General features: G+C 42.3%; 1 protein-coding gene across 1 annotated transcript in view; it reads left to right on the top strand.

Annotated features, from left to right (window-relative positions):
- plxna1b (plexin A1b) overlaps positions 1–13,393 on the top strand; it is a 422,572-nt gene that overhangs the window by 188,406 nt on the left and 220,773 nt on the right. The window lies entirely within an intron of this gene.

The raw sequence follows: 13,393 nt of genomic DNA, 5'->3' as shown, positions 1-13,393 counted from the left end.
CGCTAACCACTACACCACCGTGCCGCCCCCAAGCCAACGTGTGATATATATAATTTTTTTTCTCCTCCTTTTTATTGTGCATGTGAAAAATACGAGTGGCGTATTTCCCAGTAAAACACTCGTGTCCGTATACTATAAATACACGGCATGATTTTATTTTATTTCATTTTCGGCTTTCATTTGTTTATTGCGGATGGTGTGGGCAGCCACGGTGATATCCCTCCCTGAGCTCAGAGCTGAGGAGTGGGTGTTTTCATTGGTTTTCCTCGTCGGGTGTTGGAACTTGCACGTTACAACCTTTAGTCGAACGCAGCATGAAAAGAAAAGTCTCAGACAGGCATTACTGTACAGGTTTTACAGGCGGGAGCGAGTGATAAGATATGAACCTTGTGGAACAAAAGACGGATAACGCATTAAGAGTAATGTGCAGTACAACTCCATTAAAAGTCTTAAATTACAATGGATGTGTATCAGGTAGCCCGGCACCGCAGATTAAGCCCGTTTTACCCCAGACTCATGTTTCACCTGCTCCGCTTTTTCTTTTTAATCCTGGCTGCTGCTCCTTCGAGACGATTCATTTCTGTTTTGTATCTGTCCTGACCATCAGATTATTATAACCATGCTTCGTCACACTGATCACATCAAGCTCTTTTAACGCTTGAAAGTTATTTTCTCCGTGCACCGTTCCAGCAGCGCGCGCAGGCTGAAATATCAAGTCCACGTTCACTGAAGCTTTTGCCGTGCTTTCAGTAATCCTGTTTATTTCCACTATATTACGTCTGTCAAACACAAACATGTGCGCTGCCACTGAAGTTTAATTGTAGAGGAAAATTATCTTTGCTTACGCCACATGAAAGACATTTTTTTTTGCTTTTTTTCCTTCCCCGCTAGCCGTTAACTGAATATCTGTTCATTAGATTTTGCGTGCATTATATTTGATGATTAAAATTAGGGAGAAGACGTTTGCCAAGTGTGGCCTTATGATAAATCGTTCATAGGGAAATTTATCTATAATTAAGGTTTTCATTTTCGATACACTTCATACACCAGGTCTTGAAGCGTTCGAGCAATGGCAAGACTAACAAATGCACGACAAGGACAGGTTAGACCTGCAATAGTATAATTATTTCTTTCAGTCTAATTCTGTTTTTTTCTGACTCGGGTGTATTTATTTATTCATTTGAGAAAGTAGCCGCGTCTTTCACTTTATTCGGAAAGATACAGTGCGATTCCAGTGTGTTTGTTTCCAAATGAGTGCGTAATCCTGGCTTTAGTGTCGAATACAACCTCAGTCATCGTATCCGTTCTAGTGTGAGCCTGCGTTCCGTTCTTCAGCACACTCTATGGCCTCCAGGTGTAGTTTGTACTCGTATCATTCCTCTTTCTTTCCTTCCTTCCCCATTAACTTCTGATGTTCTATGTAAAGCAAACAGCAACAGACGCTGAGTGGTCCCGAGAGACTGATACTGGCCCGAAACGCAATGCGGCGTGACAGAACACCACGTTCCCTGTAGGAGCGCGCATGCATACAGGGTTTATTTGGGTCTTGTGTTGAGGTGCTGTTCTCTGATTTGTTGTTGGCAGCTCTCGCTGGGTTGAAATGAGTTGAGACGGACGGGTGCGTGCGCAGGTGCGCGTGCATGTCTATTGGATGAATGATTTTTCGATTGCTCGGCTCTTACCAGAAGAGGCCTGTAATCGGTTGTGCCCTCTCTTACAGGGTAGGTCAAAGCTTTCAGCCGCAAGGCACCGAGCGAGCTCTCCCTCCGGGTGTGTGTATATTGTGGTGGTGGTTATTATTATTACAGTTTCTGCAGCCCCTTATATCTATTTCTCTGAGTCCGGGGCTCACAAGGGCCTGGGTGACGGAGTGTGGAGAATGGAGGGCATATGAGGGAGGGATGACCGGAGAAATGGCTTCTGAATCATACCCATTTCTCTGAGCTTTGCCCTCCGTTGCATCATCTCTCAGATGGGTTACTGAAAGGGTGCGTGTGTGCGCGTGCGAGATAAAGGGTGGGGACATGTTGCATTTGACTACAGGTAATTGCCAACCTCCTACTAACGTAGCTAAGACAATGTAATATAAATAACACTTAATCAGGAAGTTAAGCACATTAATACAGACTGGGGGGGGGAGTGCGAGTATAAATTCCCAGGCAAGGGGTGACTTGTGTAGCTACAGTTTTCATCCTCTCCTGATAGTTTTTAAAGGAGAACTGGAGGCAAATTGTTTTACCGTCAAAATTCTCTTTATCTCATGTTATTAAATACAGGAATGCATTTTTGATAGCTATTTTGTCGCTGCTATAGCAAGTCGAGTGTTTGAAATGTGCTCTGTACTGTATCAGTCCGTATGTCAAAGCAACGGCTGTAAACGAGATTCGCTGAGACCTGTGCGAGACATCGTAGGACGGAAGTAAAACGTACAGCGGAAACCAAAGTGACCGACATCTGCCAACGTTGTCAAAAGACGCGCGCGCCGTCTTTCGAATGCTGACGTAATCAAGCCGGAAGTTTTGTTTGTTTTGATAGCAATCAGGACAGTTTGGAAAAAAGTAGGCAGTAATCGTCATTTAAACTCGTTTGTGTGCAATATTTCGTTTGGAAAACAGTTTTCAAAATAGCGGCACTGACACCTGGCTGACACCTGGCTGACACTTGACGTTTCGAAGTCTCGCACAAGTCTCGTGAAGATCGCGCGGATAAGCGACGCCTGCCGTGGACCAAACGAACTAAATTCAACACGGCTAAAAACCAAATAGGCCGATAAGTGTAATATTTAACTGCAATTAGTTGCCAATACGGGTCACGATATAAAGATTGCTAAAACGGAAAAAGTAATTGAATAACATGTTAATTAAGAAATAAAGCGCGTTTAAAAATGACTTCAGTTCTCCTGTAATGGAACGCATTGTTTTATGCTCCGTCGTTGAACATTTCAGGTATGAGCTGTTAAAAATGTCGCTCAAGTCTGACTACCATCTTTGTTTCTCCTGACTCTGTTTCAAGGTGAGGTTGCAAGTTGTATGACGGCAAACTTTTAATCAGCGTTTCCACATTTCAGAGTGAGGAACATGCAGGAAACATCAGTCATCCACTTAGTAAAACCCATTCTCCAGACAACAGCTTGACTGATGTGTGTAGTGCAGCAGGCAGTGCCATTCTGAAACATGCGCTATAACTGCAGCATCACCTTTAAACGTACACACCAACCCTGTGTCCGAAATCACTCATTACTCACTGTATAGTAGACTGTATAGTGAGTTCGCCATTTTGTAGTGCTGTCCGAATGCATCATGAGAATTATTACACCCTATATAGTGCACTCATAGTATCCCAGAATGCATCGTGAAAAGTAGTGTACAACCGATGGTCACAAACCAAGCAGTATATCCCATCATGCATTGCGGTCACGCTGAAAGAAATCAAATCAAAAGCCTCAAATTTGATTTAATAAAAGGCAGCGGCAAAGAAGAAAGTATTCAGTCTTGATTTAAAACAACTGAAAGATGCAGCAGACACAAAGTACTTTGTATTGATTAATGTGGGAAATATGCTCAGTATGATATGTATTTATCACAAAAACACATGCATGTATTTACAGTGATGCTTGAAAGTTTGTGAACTGTTTAGAATTTTCTATATTTCTGCATAAATGTGACCTAAAACATCAGTTTTTCACACAAGTCCTAAAAGTAGATAAAGAGAACCCAGTTAAACAAATGAGACAAAAATATTATACTCAGTCATTTATTTATTGAGGAAAATGATCCAATATTACATATCTGTGAGTGGCAAAAGTATGTGAACCTTTGCTTTCAGTATCTGGTGTGACCCCCTTGTGCAGCAATAACTGCAACTAAACGTTTGCGGTAACTGTTGATCAGTCCTGCACACTGGCTTGGAGGAATTTTAGCCCATTCCTCCGTACAGAACAGCTTCAACTCTGGGATGTTGGTGGGTTTCCTCACATGAACTGCTTGCTTCAGGTCCTTCCACAACATTTCGATTGGATTAAGGTCAGGACTTTGACTTGGCCATTTCAAAACATTAACTTTATTCTTCTTTAACCATTCTTTGGTAGAATGACTTGTGTGCTTAGGGTCGTTGTCTTGCTGCATGACCCACCTTCTCTTGAGATTCAGTTCATGGACAGATGTCCTGACATTTTCCTTTAGAATTCGCTGGTATAATTCAGAATTCATTGCTCCATCAATGATGGCAAACCGTCCTGGCCCAGATGCAGCAAAACAGGCCCAAACCATGATACTACCGCCACCATGTTTCACAGATGGGATAAGGTTCTTATGCTGGAATGCAGTGTTTTCCTTTCTCTAAACATAACGCTTCTCATTTAAACCAAAAGGTTCTATTTTGGTCTCATCCATCCACAAAACATTTTTCCAATAGCCTTCTGGCTTGTCCACGTGATCTTTAGCAAACTGCAGACAAGCAGCAATCTTCTTTTTGGAGAGCAGTGGCTTTCTCCTTGCAACCCTGCCATGCACACCATTGTTGTTCAGTGTTCTCCTGATGGTGGACTCATGAACATTAACATTAGCCAATGTGAGAGAGGCCTTCAGTTGTTTAGAAGTTACCCTGGGGTCCTTTGTGACCTCGCCGACTATTACACGCCTTGCTGTTGGAGTGATCTTTGCTGGTCGACCACTCCTGGGGAGGGTAACAATGGTTTGGTAAACAAGGATCGAGTGGACTTCAGTGGCGACTATGATATTGAATTAATTCAACAACGTGTAAATTCAATATCATAGTCGCCACTGAAGTCCACTCGATTCTTATTTACCGTCAATGGATCGGTCACTCGTCAAACAGTCCGCCAGAATCCGAGTAGGGAATGGCTGAGCGTAGCTGTCAGTCAAACACAAGTTAGCCAATGGGAATGCATTCCTGGACAGCCCACCCACACGTCAAGTTTGTGCCAAAACTGCAAGCAAAAAGTCAGGGAGCGCAAACGAGAAAGCTGGAATCGCAACCAAAATAAATTACGTCAAACAAAACTGAGAAAGACGCGGAACAAAAATAAAAGGTTTCTGAAGAGTAATAGACTGATATTTTGCCCGATTACACGAATAATTTGTTTGCCAGTCTAAAAAAATTGACTTTTTTTTTTCTTTTTTTGCATTTTGATTTGTCGTTTTTGTTTGATATTTCAAAAGTATTGTATGAACATTTTGGCACAAAATTGATTCCATATATAGTCAACTCGGCGCTACGCACCTTGTCTGCTATCAGCTCATGTACGACTCGATTTCTTGGAATAACTGTTAAATAGCTTCTTTAGCTGGTGTGGAAAACAAAACCCACCCTTTTAGCTGATGGAGTCCAGTGGAAATGAAGGACAGTAATTAGACTAAATTAGAAGTAGAACTATTCCCAAAGCTGATTTTATATGTATTACAGAAGCTTGCTGTGTGTGTTTATATGAGCCTGGATCCCCAGACTTCCTAAATGAGGCATTTCAAAATAAAATATTAATGTCCAGCAAGGTTGCTTTTTGTAGTCGCAGTTCTTTAATTACTAAACTTGGCATGCATCCAGATGTTCACCATGTTTGAACTGAATGGAACAAAAAATCGGTGAAAGGAAATGGTTTGTTTAAAAAAAAAAATTATAATAAACTCTGATGATGCAATTCAACAGGCAGGAAGTGACAGAGACTGGAACACAATCACTACATCGTTTATTTAAAATATCCCCGAGTTACGTTTTATCCGTCTTCTCCTTCTCAGCCAAATGGAAAGAGTTTACACGTTTTCTTTTACGATTTCAGCCTCTTTTTCATTTAATACACGGAGAGCGGAACGCTCCTTGCTTATGAGCTGTATGTCGGGAAAGTGTTTAAAACAGCAGACGCTGCCTCGAACCTAGCACCTTATGTGAACTCTCGTATACATTTATTCCTTTGTGTCTCCGGTTTTATGTTCGCCGAGCCTCCCCCTGAGTGGTAGAGGAGTGAAAATGAATCGCTGCTGTTCCAGACCCACTTTCTCACAGCCCGCTCGGGTTATGGATGATCTGCTTCTGCTCGCAGCAAAATGAGATTTTCATCACAGTGACAAACATACTAATAAAGGTTTCATCACATCATGAGTCTGTGTCATCTTAATCTACTCCAGTTAGTTCAGCTCTGCCTTGGAAATAAAGCTTTTTTTTTTGGGCTGTGGCCCCTTGTGGAATGTGACGATAATACAAATGATAGTTCAAGGTATTAGCCGTATTTAAATAGCATAATTTAACATATTGCTATCACACGTGGTAATTATCCCCCAAGCTGAATAGCTATTTGAGTCAGAAGGCTTTAATAAAGTCTAGTTTAGGCTGCTGAGTGATGATCGTGTGCATGCGCAGTCGGAGTGTAATACAGTGGGGCTCGGCAGGATCGTGTGCGTTTTTAAGGTTGCTCTAGGAAAGCTCAGCTCTGCAAAATAAGCGATCCAGGCAGGACCCAGGCTTTCATTCGTCTCTTCATCACTTGTCCTTTTTCCTGTTCAAGTCGTGAGGAAAGGCAGTTTGTGCCAGCAGGCCATCGATTACAGCTGACCACAGGACAGAACCGCTCAGAGAATGAGGCTGAGAGATGGAGGGGAGGATGGAGAGCGCCAGGGAGGGGGGAAAGAAGGGATGTAACTTGTAGCATAAACACCTGAGGTTCGTTTCCAACTCCTGATTGTGCGAGTTAGTATACTGTGCACTTTGTGTGTGTGTCTGTCTGTCTCCGTCTCCCCCCATCACTCTCTCGCTCAGTCCGGTGAGGGTAATGAAGAGCACTGCAGCTTTCAGAACATTTGGGAAACGACCGTCTCCCCCTCAGGAGCATGAGCTAAAGATCACTCGTATCCCTCCCTCCTGCCCTATTAAAGACTCCCAGTGCTCCCGTGGCACAGACTCTCCAACCCCCTGCTGCAAACAGACGAGTGCTGAGCTTGTGTGTGTGTGTGTGTGGTATGCGATGACTGCTAGAAATGGCTAGTTTTAAAATGGTTTTGAGGTCAAGATCTGTCTAATTGCAGCTCTTCAAATGCCCGTTTTCTGCAACATATTACAACCGGATTTGGATTTTTTTTTTTTTCCTTCCTTCATGAAGTCACTGAGGTGCTGTGGTTGTAATCCATGAGAAACGGTTCCTGCCTAATGCTTTATAACAGTTAAGCCAATTTCCAGCAAGGCGCCAAAAAAAATGGCTCCTGGTGCATTTCTAGTAATTAGTGCTCACTAATCCGAAAGGCCACGTCCCAAACCGCATACCGTGCTTCTGTATGCTCCCGTGGGGTTACCATAGCTACCATAGGTGGTGGTGGTGTGACATTTTTGATTTACTCAAATGGAGTTTTATCAAATTAGTTTGTTCCATGGAGATCCGACAGTTTAACGTCCGCGTCCCTGTGTTCGAGCCGTGGTCAGTAAAAGCAAGATATAGTAGACAGGACAGTTGTTCGTATTGCTCTGGACCTTGTGACCTTGTGATGGCAAATCTATTCGAGGTATTGTCTGTCAGAGATGAATGCCTTTTTTATTGACCCTATAATTCCTTAGTTAGGATAACAGCAGAGGGAACTAACTGAATTGCCGGGAGCCATTTTATTAAACGCTGGATAAATCTGTGTATCCTGCGTGAGCACACCTGTTGACAAATTATCCGCTGGACGAGTTAATGAGAGGTGGATGAAAGAAATAATGGGATTCTTCTTGCTTTAATAATGAGCAATACATAATTTCAGAAAGGTGCATCAGGCATCTTGTGTAGCTAATAAACTTGCCTATAGGCTACTGATCATCATCTCGAAACGATTTCTTGATTTCATTTGTAAAGAAGATTGAGTGCAGGAAGTAACCTCTTTGTTGCACGCTCAAACGCTTAATGATCAAATAAACGCTCCTCTTTTTGTTATGCCTCCACCATGCGTTTGGTCGGATAAGATTTTCGTATTTAATTAGCTTCTGTGCTTGAGGCTATGATGGTGTAATGAATGTTGTTCTAAGTAGCACATGGGTTTCTTTCTGTTTTAATGTTACAATGCATTAGGCATATTATCGTTATGTGAAGCTGGGCTAATGATGTGCTGTGCTACAATATATTAATACTATAGTAGTACCGTATGCTTGCTTATTATCTAAAGGTTAGAACGTAACTAGCTGTTTTTTCTCATTCCAAGTAGGCACATTTCTGCTCCCTTTTTATGTGCGTAAATAAAGACATCCATTTCGAACGATGTAACAGTCACTGCTCGCGTACTCCCTTGCTGAGCAATACATCCCCTAGAGGGCAGCGTAGAGTCAGATGTTTCCGACAACAAACAACCTAGCGGTGATGCAGGAGGTGGTAATAATAACGTACCTGTTAAAGAAGAAAAAGTCAAGTTTGTTTGTGTAGCGCTTTTAACAATAGACATTGTCGCAAAGCAGCTTTACAGAATTTGAACGACTTAAAACGTGAGCTAATTTTACCCCTAATCTATCCCCAATGAGCACGCCTGTGGCGACGGTGGCAAGGAAAAACTCCCTCAGATGACACGAAGAAACCTCAAGAGGAACCAGACTCAAAAAGGAACTCATCCTCATTTGGGCAACAACAGACAGCATGACTATAACAATATGGGTGTTCACACGGCACATATTTGCATCGATGCTGCACCGATGTATTTTCAAATCAAATCAAGTTTATTTGTACAGCGCTTTTAACAATAAACATTGTCGCAAAGCAGCTTTACAGAATTTGAACGACTTAAAACGTGAGCTAATTTTACCCCTAATCTATCCCCAATGAGCACGCCTGTGGCGACGGTGGCAAGGAAAAACTCCCTCAGATGACACGAAGAAACCTCAAGAGGAACCAGACTCAAAAAGGAACTCATCCTCATTTGGGCAACAACAGACAGCATGACTATAACAATATGGGTGTTCACACGGCACATATTTGCATCGATGCTGCACCGATGTATTTTCAAATCAAATCAAGTTTATTTGTACAGCGCTTTTAACAATAAACATTGTCGCAAAGCAGCTTTACAGAATTTGAACGACTTAGAACATGAGCTAATTTTATCCCTAATCTATCCCCAATGAGCCTGTGGCGACGGTGGCAAGGAAAAACTCCCTCAGACGACATGAGGAAGAAACCTCGAGAGGAACCAGACTCAAAAGGGAACCCATCCTCATTTGGGCAACAACAGACAGCCTGACTATAATATTAACAGTTTTAACAGGTATAACCCTCAACTGTCCTCATGGGGCCGTCCTTCACAGGAGTGGGGCGATAAAACTCCGACCAGACACAGGGCACCAGGATGGATCAAGCAGGTCCGAGGGGCAGAAGAGGCCAGCATCTCAATCCCAGGATCAACATGTAACTCAGAGGGACAGATGGGGGGGCGGAGAGAGAGAAAGAAAACACGTTGTTAGGTATGCCCTAAAAATGACAAGTATTAAATCTGTGTGGTAGGCTCGCAGAGACGAGAGTCTTTACATCAGGCATGACGCACAATGGCATGTTAATATGGTAAAAAATATATCATGACCTGCTCTGGCTGGATGCTTGATTGGGTGATGGGAGCACACTCCTCAGCAATGATGAGATGCAGATGGGACCCTTAGGCCTGGCCAAGACAATTCAGTTACATTTCACCGGGTCTGGGACATGCGACAGAATGTCTGACGGCCGATTCCCTGCAGGCTACGATAGCCAGTCGAGGTCCCCACCGTCTCCACCAAAAGATTTCCTGTTGACTCCATGTAACTCAGAGGGACAGATTTGGGGTGGGGGAGGGGAGGGAAAGAAAACACAGGTTGTTAGGTATGCCTAATGTCACCTGAATAAGTAGGAGCAGTATACATATTGCACCGAGTACAAGCAGGGACTCTGGCAACTAACTATGACAGCATAACTAAAAGGAGAGAGCCAGAAGGCAACACAGGCATGAGGGAGCCCCGGGACATAAAGCAGCCAGCCACTACACCGTCAACAAACTCGAGTGAGCAAGCGAGTGGGGACTGACAGCATCCATACATCCCAGTTTACCAAAACACTCTATGTCTGACGACCCTCCAGATCTACTCCTTTACCTCATAAACACCATTAACAAAAGGCTTGACTAAACAGATATGTTTTCAGCCTAGACTTAAACGCTGAGACTGTGTCTGATTCCTGAACACTACTTGGAAGGCTGTTCCATAACAGTGGGGCTTTGTAAGAAAAGGCTCTGCCCCCTGATGTAGCCTTCACTATACGAGGTACCAGCAGATAGCCTGCACCTTTTGATCTAAGTAGGCGTGGCGGGTCATAGAGGAGCAGAAGTTCACTCAGGTACTGTGGTGCGAGACCATTTAGTGCTTTAAAGGTCAATAGTAGTATTTTATAATCAATACGAAATTTGATTGGGAGCCAATGCAGTGTGGATAAGACAGGGGTGATGTGGTCATATTTTCTAGTTCTAGTAAGGACTCTTGCTGCGGCATTTTGAACTAACTGGAGCTTGTTTATGCACTTATTGGAACATCCAGACAGTAAGGCATTACAATAATCCAACCTGGAGGTAACGAAAGCATGGACTAGTTTTTCTGCATCATGCAATGACATTAAATTTCTTATCTTTGCAATATTTCTGAGATGAAAGAAAGCTATCCGGGTAATGTTATCAATGTGAGTTTCGAATGAAAGACTGGGGTCAATAATCACTCCGAGGTCTTTTACTGCTGCACATGAAGAAACAGAAAGGCCATCCAGAGTTACTGTGTAATCAGAAAACTTACTTCTAGCTGTATGTGGTCCTAGCACAAGTACTTCAGTCTTGTCAGAGTTAAGCAGAAGGAAATTTATAAGCATCCAGTGTCTAATGTCCTTAACACATTCCTCAATTTTATTAAGCTGGTGTCTCTCATCAGGTTTTGCAGAGACATACAACTGTGTGTCATCAGCATAACAGTGGAAACTAATACAATGTTTACGAATAATATCGCCCAGAGGTAACATATATAGAGAAAAAAGCAGTGGACCCAAGACAGAACCTTGTGGAACACCAAACTTTACCTCGGTACGTCTAGAAATATCACCATTTATATCGACATACTGATAACGATCAGTTAGATAAGACCTGAGCCAGGAGAGGGCCATTCCCTTAACTCCCACAACATTTTCTAGTCTATCCAGAAGAACGGAATGATCAATGGTATCAAATGCTGCACTAAGGTCAAGCAACACAAGTAGCGAGACACAGCCCTGATCAGACGCCAACAGTAGGTCGTTTACTACTTTAACCAGTGCTGTCTCTGTGCTATGATGAGGTCTAAATCCTGACTGATACATTTCATGGATGTTATTCCTATGTAAATATGAGCATAACTGCTGTGCCACAGCTTTTTCAAGGATCTTGGAGATAAAGGGGAGGTTTGATATTGGCCGATAATTGGACAGCTGACAGGGATCAAGGTCAGGTTTTTTAATCAGGGGTTTGATAACTGCTAGTTTAAAGGATTTGGGTACATAGCCAATCATAAGAGAAGAATTTATTATTTTTAGAAGCGGTTCAATTACTCCAGGCATTATCTGTTTGAATAGATGTGTCGGTAAGGGATCTAGTACGCAAGTTGAGGCTTTAGATGTAGAGATTAATGAGAGTAATTCAGTTTCTTTTAGGGGAGTAAAACATTCTAACTGATGATCTGATACAGTTATATTGTTAACTACAAGGTCACTTTCATTGTCTAACCTTAAATTAGTAGTTTGAATTTTTTGTCGGATATTCTCAATTTTGTCATTAAAAAAATTCATGAAGTCGTTGCTACTACATACTGCAGGTGTGCATGTGTCTATAGTGGACTTATTCCTGGTTAATTTTGCTACAGTATTAAATAGGAATCTAGGATTATTTTTGTTATCTTCTATTAGGGAGGAGAGATATGTTGATCTCGCAGCACTAAGAGCTTTTTTATACTTCAGGAAGCTCTCCTTCCACGCCAATTTGAACACTACCAATTTTGTTTGACGCCATTTACGTTCCAATTTTCGAGTGGTCTGTTTTAATGTGCGAGTGTCATCATTATACCAGGGTGCTAATTTTTTGTCTCTGACCATTTTCCTTTTTAGAGGAGCTACATTATCTAAAGTATGGCGGAATGTTGACTCTAAGCATTCAGTTGCCTGATCGAGTTCTGCAGGGGCTGACAGTGACCCAATCAAAGTTGACAGCTCTGGGAGATCATTTATAAAGCTCTGTGCAGTAGTTGACGTGAAAGTACGTTTAATACAGTAGCGTGGTGAGGTGCATATATTATTACTCAGACATATTTTGAATGAGATGAGACAATGATCTGAGATAACTTCAGACTGTGGAAGTATGACTATATTGTCTACGTTTAATCTGAATGTTAGTATTAGATCAAGGGTGTGACCACCATTATGGGTCGGTCCTATGACATTCTGCTTAATCCCGACTGAATCTAAGATGGACACAAACGCTGTTTTTAAAGGGTCTTCTGGGTTATCGAAGTGAATATTAAAATCTCCGACAACTAAAGCTTTGTCTAAGGAAATAACCAGATCTGAGATAAAATCTGCAAATTCAGAAAGAAACTCAGAATATGGCCCCGGGGGCCTGTAAATAATAAGCAATGGAATTAACTGGGTAGACTTATTTTTCGAGGCTACATACATTATATGAGTATGAAGAACTTCAAATGTATTAAATTTATAACCAGGTTTTTGTGTTACACCTAGATAATCGTTATAAATAACCGTGACGCCTCCTCCTCTGCCAGTTAGACGAGGCTGGTGTATATAACTGTATCCAGGAGGACTCGCTTCATTTAATGATATATATTCATTTGGCTTAATCCATGTTTCTGTTAAACACAGTACATTAAACTCCTGATCAGTAATGAGTTCATTAACCATTAGCGCTTTAGATGTAAGAGATCTAATATTTAATAGCCCCACCTTTAGATCAAAGGTGCTGGCAGCAGCTGTACAGTCAGTCTGATCTAATTTTATATTGATTAGGTTACTGGAACAAACTCTCTGAAAATTTCTACCTTTTTGTTGAGCTCGGGGAACAGACACAGTCTCGATGTAGTGAACCCTGAGTGACGACTCTGTGCAGCTAGCAGACAGTCGGTTTAGCCTGTTTGTCTGCTCCCTGGCCTTGGCTCTGGATTGTCAGAAATTAACTAGGCCTGTTCTGAGACTATGACCTATGCTGCAGGAAATGAGAGCAGCACCTTCCCGAGTGGGATGGATACCGTCCCGCCCTAACAGGCCAGCAGTGCCCTCAAAATTAGCCCAATTATCTATAAAGCCCACACTGTTTTCAGAGCACCACCTGGACAGCCAGCAGTTCAGCGACCATAACCTGCTGTAAGCTACATCGCCACGCCGCAT

The sequence above is a fragment of the Neoarius graeffei genome, chromosome 4 (genome assembly GCF_027579695.1).
Source record: "Neoarius graeffei isolate fNeoGra1 chromosome 4, fNeoGra1.pri, whole genome shotgun sequence".
Taxonomy (NCBI): Eukaryota; Metazoa; Chordata; class Actinopteri; order Siluriformes; family Ariidae; genus Neoarius; species Neoarius graeffei.
The sequence above is the reverse complement of the archived record's forward strand: the minus strand, read 5'-3'. Positions and strand labels throughout refer to the sequence as shown.